This window comes from Helianthus annuus, chromosome 11 (genome assembly GCF_002127325.2).
Source record: "Helianthus annuus cultivar XRQ/B chromosome 11, HanXRQr2.0-SUNRISE, whole genome shotgun sequence".
Lineage (NCBI taxonomy): Eukaryota > Viridiplantae > Streptophyta > Magnoliopsida > Asterales > Asteraceae > Helianthus > Helianthus annuus.
Genome location: NC_035443.2, coordinates 42,027,815 through 42,039,276, shown reverse-complemented (window position 1 = coordinate 42,039,276; position 11,462 = coordinate 42,027,815).

Below are 11,462 nucleotides of genomic sequence, written 5' to 3'. Positions count from 1 at the left end.
TATCACACAACCAAAATCTTAGAAGAGACATCTTTGGTTCCTGACCAAACACCAACTATAATGGGGAGAAACTATTACAACATGTTGGCTTGATGTGAATTAATGTTATTGCATGTAAAATTACATGTACTTATATATAAACATAAACGTGCTCTCATGATTATTGGTTTTACTATCAATCATATACGTTCAACGATCGTCTTAACAAAACAATTCATGTATGAACATAAGCTATACGAAGTTCAAGAGTATTTTCAATAATCATTAATAACTTGGGAATTAAATTCATTGTTATTACCAAAATAAATATATCAATCTGGAATAATATATTTGCTATCATATTAGCCAAGCCATAATCACATAAACTTCAGGTTGTGGATTTGATAACCATTTAGACGATACATCGATTTAAAAGACTAAATGGTATCATGTTAGGATATGCATATCTTTTAATCACTTTCAGAATATTCAGGGATACACACTCTCCTTTATTTGACAAATATATAAATTCCCTTGAGAGCAAACATTACATACTAATTATCAACTTGAAGAATCTTCCAATTCTTCATTATGTTTCACATCATCATTGACCCGGCATGGTCTAACCGGTCATGCCAACTAATTATATAATCATGATCCATAAACTCTGATTTATGATCATCCATGTATAGTTGCACTTATGCTAATAAAAGACATAATGTACAATAGAACAATGTCTTCTCATTTCAAACAATCATATTATCACTTTCATGTATTTCACATTTTATTCTCATGTAACTACTCCCTTCATTTGCCACTTTTAGTGGTCAATCTCATTATTAACATTATTACAATTATGTTAATCTCATCATCATAATATTACCTCCATGATCCTTTTGCATCGTTCAATATAAAATCACATTTACTTCAGAGAATGTAGTTGAACTGAAACAGCCTTAATAGCTTTTATTCTTTACTCGGTCACACACATGTAACACCATTTCATACTTTTTGTACTTTTAATGATACTGCTACGTCAGGAGCACATCCCAAGTATGATACTTGTGAGTTACTTTATCCGATATTTCCTAGTAATTAATCTTCTCACCACATAATATGTATTGAGAAGTAATTACATAACCGAGTGATGTATGATTTATTGATCTGAAATCTTACAACTTTCTATAGATTAGTAATGAAATTTTGGGAGGATGACACTTTGAGTTCCATGTCTATGCATATTTATACTTTTCCATGAGAGTGATAACAACCCATATAACGTTGTTTTAATTGTGTTATTCACTACTTTATGTATACATAAATAATAACATACAAAGTACATGGTATACCAAGAAATCATATTGTACTATGCATGACGTTATAACATATCATCATATAAAATGAGTTACAATAAGAATTTATGAAATAATATTTCTTCATCACCTACAAGTAAATACGTACTTGGTTCATTATTAACATATCACGATGTAAGCATTCACAAATATATGTTATTATACAGATATTTATCACCTTAGTTTTGAGACATAAACAAATATCCCAATTAAGTTCTCGTGGTATTTTAATTTTGAGACATAAACAAATATTTCAATCAAGTTCCCATGGTATTTTAATAACATATCATTAAATAAGTAATATATTTTATAAGAATTATGATTTAGGGAATCCTAGAGTTTCGATAACGACCAATGGTGAAGGGAAACACAACATTCCTCATTACGTATGAAAATAATGGTTCCAAATTTATTAAATTAAATAAGTAGGCAAGGAAAATTCACCATAACCATATTTCTTCGTATTAAGCATCAACATATACTATCTTATAAAATAAATATCGAGTATTGCCATAACATATATTTGGTTATACTCCACTTATAAGATATCTAAGTTTTGCCAATTAAACATTTAACAATTCGTAAACAAGGATATAATCATAATGTAGTTTAGTATACTAGTTGACTATAGAATATTATAACTAAATAAAAAGTACCTTATAGAACTGACCATACAGGTAGGTTAAAAAAAATACTATTCATGAAGTTGAAGTGTAACAAAATCGACACTTTATCCATAATTATTGAATAAAGATTTAAAAGAATTGGTATTTAAGTTTAATTTGTTTTTCATAAAAGAATATTAATTTGATTGAATATATGACTCCCAATAAGGTGAGTCAGATAGACTTGTGAGGCATTCAACATACTAACTAATGGTTAATTTCCCAAGCATACAACTGTGGCCATAAACCCAATCCCCAACCAAAATCAGCTTGACATAATTTCATATGTGACAACTGGCACAAAACCGGTAATTTCCGTACAATTTAATTAATACTTAATAACTGCAATTATGTGCTTAAATGTCAACATTGTCTGATTTCATGCTATACATGTGAATTCATGCACGTTTTATACTACAAATGTTGCTTTATGCATTAATAATAGCGTTGCGTCAGAAATACTAGTAAACTCACCGGTAAGACACACTATGTCAACAATTCTGCAGAAAGCAGTCAGACAATAGAATTGGGGCCTAGGAGTAGGTCCAAAGTCTAAAATACATTAAAACCCAAGTATGGATACAAGGGTTAACATATAGACTTTCCGGAAGCTAGAATATGCGCTAAAAAGCACCCGAAACACACTTTAAAAGCAGAATTCTGCACAAATCAGCTATAAGAAGCTTTTTAACACATAAATATCATGCAGAATTCATGTTTTATTATCTAGAATACCCTCCTAAGTGTCGGGAATTGAAAGGGTCACAAAAGGATACTTAAAGGACACTAAACGGTATAATTTAGCACTTTAACGAACCGGTATCTAACCGAACAACCGGACAATAACCAGGACATCAAAATTTGACTAGAAGTAATATTTTTATGATATTAAACTAGTATTGATGCTAGAATACCTTAAAAATCATAAAAACACCAAAACACACTTATACTAACTTAAACCTTCTAGTTTTCACTTTAAACCTCCATCTTCCAAAAATTTACACTTTACCCCCACCCCCTCTTTAGTTGGACGGTTGGATAAGGGTCCCACCATGGGGATTTTATTAGATTATGGTGGATTTTATTTGATCTCCTTAGATTGTATTTGATTTTATGCCAAGAATATTCTATAAATATACCCTAAAAAGATTTGGAGGATCCTTATAAAATCTACACTAATCACCTACTTACATTCACACCGTCAACCTCCTTCTTCTCCCCCTTGTTCTCGGCTCACCCACACCCACCATACATCCACCATTTTCATCCAACTTCAATCCATTCCAAGGTTTACAAAAGGTGCTAGAAGGTGATTAAGGAAGTTGGAAGCTTGTGGATCTTGAAGGACCTCTCCCATTAGCTTTTATCCAACACTTTTGTCATCTTCAACTTCTAGTATTCTTCCCTAGCCTTGTTGCTAGTGGTGAGGCCCTCGTGATCGCTTATTACTTCATATTTTGATGATTAGAAGATGATAAATGTTCTTAATCACAAGAACACTAAAGAACATGATCATGATACTTTAACATAAACTAAATAACATAAGAATACATGTTGATTGTGTTGATTTGCTACTTGATGAATGATGATTTGTGTTAGTGATATTAGACATCATAAGAAACCTACTAGATTGTGATTAAACTCATGATCTAGTAAGTTAAGATGGTGATCTTGTGAAAGAGCAAGATCATCATACTTTATGTCTTCATGAACTTGAATGATGAAAGTGGTTTTCATATGTAAAGATGATTTAAACAAAATACAAATCTTGTAAATAGATGATTACAAAAATAATTTTCCCAAGAAACCAAGTTTATTTACAAGATTTGCAAGGTCATGGTTTCTAAGTAAACTAATCATATTTTTTTAGTGTTTAAACAAGACTAGGAACAGGATTGTAGCAAGAAAAAAAAATACAAAAGAAATATTTTTAGGAAAATCATCTTACAAGTTGTAAATTACTAAATCTTTTAATAAAGTGATTTACAAACAAATAACCATGTTTTTAAGGGTAACTAAACCTACTAAGTAACATGGTAAGTTACTACAAGTTTTTACAAAAACTTCTAGTTCATAATGTAGTGTAATTTACTTGATTTTGACACTCGGTAAGTGTTGAATGAGTTGATGATAGTTTGTGATGATTTTAAAAGAAAATAAACACACGTTTTGAAAACATGGGAAACCTCCATTTTTAGGAGAAACTATGTCAAAATTTCTATAAAATTTTGACACTTGGAAAAATATAAGTTTTGGTGAAACTTGTTCCCTAAAAATTCACCTAAAAAATTTACCAAGGTTTCCCTAATTTTTATGTAAACTTCAAGTTAAGAAATGACGATTTCTTCAAGATGAAAATTGATATTAAGTATATATATTTTTGAAGAAAATATATATATTTATTGGTCACCAAATTTTGTGCTAACTGTATGTAATATGTATTGCATGTAATAGTGTATTAGGACTTGAAAATACACTAAATACTCCTAAGGAGTGAAAATACAAAATACACATACAACATGCTTAGACAAATACAAGAAAATATATTTATGAAAATATATTTCTTAATAGATTAAATAACTTGGACAAGTTATGAACTTTAAATGAAGTTTTGGACAAAAATACATAACTCGGGTAACAAATACAAGATACTTATATTTATTTTTGAGAAACTAATATAAGTAAGATACATAGTTAAAAATATAAATTATTTTTAACAACAAAGAACACATACATAAAAGATGGTAACTTGTACTTGTGCGATGCAAGTCTAGTGACTAACGTTAATAAAACACGTATAGGTCACGACGCTATAGAAGCAAACCCGGTGAAGTTTAGGGCGCAAGAAACGCAAAGTTGTGAGTTCATGTCCCCACTTTTAATCTTTTACATGCTTTTTAAACTTGGGGAAAATACATGTGTTATGGTATGTTGGATACAAAAACTAAGGAATGATACTTTAGATCATGTCACGTATAGGGTACCAGAAGCACCATTAATCGTGTACATACTAAGACCGCAGAACAAAAGGTTAGATCTAATGGGTTTCGGGCAGCCACACTCTTGGTGATAACTAGTACCAAGTAGTGCTTTTGTGTCTCAGTCGTGAATCGACTACTAAATGCCTATGGTTTGGATGCTTCCTATGTCGTGTCACTTGTTAATGGCCTTGCAAACCATTAGCGATCTCGATTTCCTTACATTTATAGAAATACTTGATACATACAAATTACATACCATGTTTTCATACAAAGTATACAAACATTCAATACAAAAACTGCATGAATTCACACCAACATTATGTTGACTATTTTCCAAAAACTCACATGTATTTCAGGTAACTAAAGTGGATGTGCGCGCGGTCTTACTCTTGCTCTTGGATGTTGTTTATGTTGTTAGCCATTTGTGTCAAGACTCCTATGCCGTTATGCTAGGTTTGGTTGTTATATCCCACTCTGTGTGGTGATATAAGGACCAAAACCTCTATGTTCATCTTTTAAATAAAGTTGTAAACTTTTCAGACAATGTCTTATGCTGTCTTGTGATGTAAACACTTAACCTATGTTTTCAGTTGTGTAATGTTTGGCATTTGGGGTTATTTTTACGAGCATGTAGTATGTTTACCAGTCGTATGCAATGAGAACCTTTCATGATCACACCTCGTGCTTCAGCCTTAGAAAGGGGTGTAACAGATTGGCATCAGAGCTGCGATTGTAGTGAACCAAGATTCCTTCTCGAGTCTAGAATACAATCTTTAGGATCCTTTCACGAAAACAATTTTTCAAAAGTTTTCATTGCATAAAACTTTCCGCGACATCCACCACCTGAAACAGTTTTTTTTTTTTTCATAGAGTCAAGTAAGGACACTACGAAACTTAGGGTGCACTGGAGTAGCACTTGTCTTTGACTAGAAATTACTTGAATTTATGTGTGATAATTGATATATGCATATACTAGAAGTAGAATATCACAGGTATACGTGACTTGGTCTGAAAACAATGGCCTATCTGAAGGAAATGATACGAGGATGAAACGAACTGTGCGGATTGTGCAAGGAATTACGTAATATGGATGCATACATAATTATGGAATTCAGTGCATAGAAACCACAGCAAGTCTTGTCACGTATCAAACGAGATTCCTTAAATACAAGAAAAGGTCCAACGTGAATACCCTCACCCTTCCCCCAGCCTATTAAATACTCTATTGGAGTAATAATTTAGAGTATAAAGACAAGAAACGCCAATGTGAAGTAAGATATTTTGTCCTTTACATATATTAAACTTGTACTTTGGGGAGATGTAACCCTTATGCGCTTTGTTAATCTCGCAAGCAATGATGTGACAAGTTGCCCTAATATGTGTAAAGACTCGGTGAATATCTTATGACACAACAGTATTTATCTATTTATGCATGCTTGTTGCTGTATGAATTGATTTATACATTTGGCGGATTGTTTGATGTCACTTATGTGGTATATGCATATGTATATATATACTACTACTGCCTCGTTTGACGATATCAAACAAATGTCTAACCCTGTTGTGTTATGTCCCGACAGAACATGGCACCTAGGAGAACTGTGAACAATCAGGATTCCGATCAACCCCCTCCTCCTCCTCTGTCGAGGACTGCTGAAGAACTGAACGCCCTACTGGAAGAAAGGATCTCCGCAACTATCGCCCAGTACGAGGCTAACCACACTGAACACAGTGGAGGACCAAGCAATGCTAGACGTAATGGGAATGGAGATTCATCTGGAGGAAACACGGCTCAAGGCTGCACCTTCAAGCACTTTCTCGACTGCAAACCACCGAACTACGACGGCACTGGAAGTGCAGTGGCGTTTGTACGCTGGATGGAGAAGACTGATGCCACTATCCATATGAGCAAGTGCACCGCGGATCAGCAAGTCACTTTTGTCACACCCCCAAAATCCACCCGCGGAGTACCACCGCTTGGAGGCGTGACATGACCAGGATCAAGCCACCAATCATATCGAACATAGCATTTAATAATAAAAGTAGATAATGTAATTCATCACGACATGATTGATCTTCAAAACCAAACTTTGTTTAAGTAGCGGAAGCATGTAAGTAAACCCAACATAAATAATAATGTATGAAATGTCATAAGTGTTTAATTAAGCATTCATGATCCATGCCCACAACGACCTGCTCCTCCTTATGCAAGCTCCATAAGTACCTAAGGCCCTGCAAGGCATGCAGCAGAGAGTCAACAACTAGTTGAGCGAGTTCACAGAAAGTAAGTTCGTAGCAGTAATTCGTATGTTCATCTAGTGGGGGCTTCCCATGCATGTATGTACTAATAGTGGGGGTTTCCCATGGTCATATGTATTACTAGTGGGGGTTTCCCACGTTTATCTTTACTAATGGGGGCTTCCCATGTTTGTACTTACTAGACTATTTGCAACCATGTGTTCTTCTTAAACCGAGAACAGGAATACGTACAAGGTCACGTAGGATTTACGTGAGTGCCCTTCCCCGAGGACAGTGGTACGTGTGGGGTTTACGTAGGATTTACGTAAGTGTCCTTCCGACCCGGAAGACAATAGTAGGTATTAGTTTACGTAGGTTTTACGTAAGTGTCCTCCCGACCCGGGAGACAATGGTAGATACTAGTTTACGTAGGTTTTACGTAAGTGTCCTGACTATCCTAAGGACGATGGTCTATAGTCTAGCAATAGCGTAAGTACGAGTAATCATCCATTTCAAATAATCCAACCCAATTCCCAACCCGGGAATCCCATGCCTTGGCTGTGTGAACTCACCTTGGTTTGCTCGGCAGATACACAAAAGGTTCTTGAACTAAGGGTGGTCAACCACGTCCTAACAGGGTTACCACACAAGTCAGGTTTTGACTTCGAGTAATGCACGTATAGGTTTCACACAAGTTAACACGTTTCGAGCACGTATAGAACATGGCAGCATTTAAACAGTTATGTAACAACTTCAACTTGTACGATTTAAAATAAGCCCAAAAGAAATCGGCCCAACATGTTGTGCGATCCACAACATGTTGTGTGATCCAACAAATCCCGGCCCAACTACATAAGTAGTCCAATAGCATACCCGGCCCAACATAACAGTCCATTTGTATACGGCCCAAATATCATAACGGATCAACAACACATTCTCGGCCCAATAAATAACATATAAGTGACATTGTGCGATCCAAGCAGACTTGTGCGATCTGCTTGGGTTGTGCGACTGGGTTTGGACTTGTTTGGCCCAATAACACAGATAGTCCAATAACAATCTTTAAGCATAAACACGGCCCAAACAAAAATGCCTAAGCCTTGTGCGATCCGGACAACTTGTACGTTCCGGATATCTAGTGCGATTCATTTGGGTTGTGCGATCCGACCAGCTCAACCCAACATGTCCCCCAGCCCAACAGTTAGACAGACCCGATAACTTGTGCGATTCATAATTCTTGTGCGACTGAAGCACCTTGTGCGATCAGTTTAAATATCCGAAAGTTATGCATATTAGTTACAATCATTTAACAGTTTCCTTATTTACAACAATCAATCAACACTAACAGTTTCCCAATTAAATCAATTATCGATCAAACAAGGCAATGATCGTTTAATCCATATGAACCCTAATCAAAGCATGAACAATAATCTATCAATTCACATGAACATGTAGCCGAGTATATCAACATAACCCGATTCACTAGCACATCAACAAGCTACAATCCGAATCATATAACATAACAACGGATTAACATCTATCTCCAACCGATTACTTGCATGAAAGCCGATTCACATACATATAAGAATATCATTGATCATCATACATACACCTCAAATCATGCAATCGAAACATGTAACCATACATCATTTATAAACACATATCATAAAGCACTAACCGGTTAAGAACTTGTGATGAGAATGATCCGAACAACAAGGATCTTTGATCGAAAAGGGGAATGCTTCACCGCCGGCTTCGAGAGAGAGAAGGAGAGAAAGCTAGGGTTCTTGTGTGTGAGAATTTTATGGTAAAAGTGTAGAATGGTTACAACACATCATGTGTTAATCGACTAGATGGATGGGCCGAACCCAACTTGGGCTGCCCATTGATTCCGGTTACAAGCAATGCGGCCCAAATGGCCTTGTGCGCTCAAGTAATGGTTGTGCGGTTCGGATCATGTTGTGCGTTTGGGCCATTATATACATACATACATTACAAAACACAAAGCACATAATCATAACAATCATTAAATAATATAGCTCACATAAGCACGTAACGTTACACAAAGTGGGTTCGAAATACGAGTTGTCACATTATCCCCAACTAAAAAGAAATTTTGTACCGAAATTTGGTACGCACTCACTGAGGAAGCTAGGTAGGTTATATCGTTCACTGGTTTTCCTGGGGTGTCACATCCTCCCCCCGTTGATCTGGAATTTCATCCCGAAATTCCGCAGTAGTAGCTACAGCCTCAGTAGTGGTTGCATTGGTTCCGAATAACTGGGGATACTTTTCTGTCATCTGGTCTTCGCATTCCCAGGTGTACTCTGGGCCACGCTTGGAGTTCCAACGAACTCGGACAAGAGGGATTCTCTTGTGTTTGAGGGCCTTAACATCCCGGTCCGTGATTTCAACTGGTTCCTCGACGAAGTGCAACTGTTCGTCGATAGTGAGCTCTTTCAAGGGAATTATGAGTGTCTCATCCAACAGGCACTTCTTCAGATTTGACACGTGAAAGACATTGTGAACTGCCCCGAGTTCAGCTGGTAGATTCAGTTTGTAGGCTACCTTGCCTATCTTTTCAATGATCTCGAACGGTCCAACGTACCGCGGATTGAGTTTGCCCCGTTTTCCAAAACGGACCACACCCTTCCAGGGTGAGACTTTAAGTAAAACCCGGTCCCCGACCTGAAATTCCAATGGCTTCCTACGCTTATCCGCGTAGTCTTTCTGACGGTCGCGTGCTGCCGCCATGCGTTGTCGTATTTGTGCAATCTTTTCTGTGGTGTCCACTATGAGTTCTGGACCCGTGATCTGACTATCTCCCACCTCTGCCCAATAGAGAGGTGACCGGCATTTACGTCCGTACAATGCCTCGAATGGGGCGGCTTGAATGCTGGTGTGATAACTGTTATTGTATGAGAACTCCACTAGAGGGAGATGCTTTTCCCAGCTGTTGCCGAAATCAATGACACATGCCCGAAGCATGTCTTCTAGAGTTTGAATCGTTCGTTCAGACTGTCCATCCGTCTGAGGGTGATAAGCCGTGCTCATGTCTAAGCGAGAGCCAAAAGCTTTGTGCATAGCTTGCCATAGTTCTGACGTGAATCGTGCATCGCGATCCGAAATGATAGAGGTGGGCACCCCGTGCCTTGAGACTACTTCTTTCAAGTATATGTCTGCTAGAGTGGAAAACTTGTCAGTTTCTTTGATTGCTAAGAAGTGAGCAGACTTGGTGAGTCGATCCACGATCACCCAAATAGTATCGTTCCCGCGCTGGGATCTAGGTAGGCCTGTAACGAAATCCATGGAAATTTCCTCCCATTTCCACTGTGGTATCTTTGGTTGCTGAAGTAAGCCTGCTGGTTTCTGATACTCTGCCCAGTTTAATTTCGTAAAAAAAATATCGTTTTTCCGGTATTTTGGAGATAATCACTCGATTCGTTCGATTCGAGCGTTGATAAGTGTTTCTATCATTCAAATTTCGTCAATTGATGAAGAAATCGGCTTCGATTCATGTAAGAAATTCTTTAATTTCATTTTCACGATCTGGGTTTTTGATTTATTCATTGCGTTTTACGATCTTTGCGGGGGTCCGGGGGCGGCAGCCCCCGGTAGCGGGGTCCCAGGGGCGGCAGCCCCTGGCGGGGTCCAAGGGGCAGAGCCCCTGGCTGGGGTTGAGCTGTACTAAAAACGCATCAGAAAAATTAATTTTCCATAAATTGGCTCATTTCGAAGACAGTAAATCGTAGACAATTCAGACAGTTCACAGTGACAGACAGTTTTATGTGTCCATTGCGTTTTAGAAATAAGAGAGTTTTATGTGGTTTCTGGCTATTGCGTTTTAGAAAAAAACACATTTTTAAGTGTTTTTAGTCATTGCGTTTTAGGTAAAACACATTTTTTAGGTGTTTTCAGTCCATTGCGTTTTAGAATGAGTCATTTTTAAGTGTTTTCTGGCCATTGCGTTTTACATATAAGACATTTATTTGTGTTTTTGGTGCATTGCGTTTTAGGTAAAACACTTTTTTATGTGTTTTCAGTCCATTGCGTTTTAGAAAACAGACATTTTAAGTGTATTCTGGCCATTGCGTTTTACAAATAAGTAATTTCTTTGTGTTTTTGGTGCATTACGTTTTAGGTAAAACACTTTTTTATGTGTTTTCTAGCCATTGGTTTTACAAATAAGACATTTCTATGTGTTTTCTGGCCATTGCGTTTTACAAATAAGTCATTTCTTTGTGTTT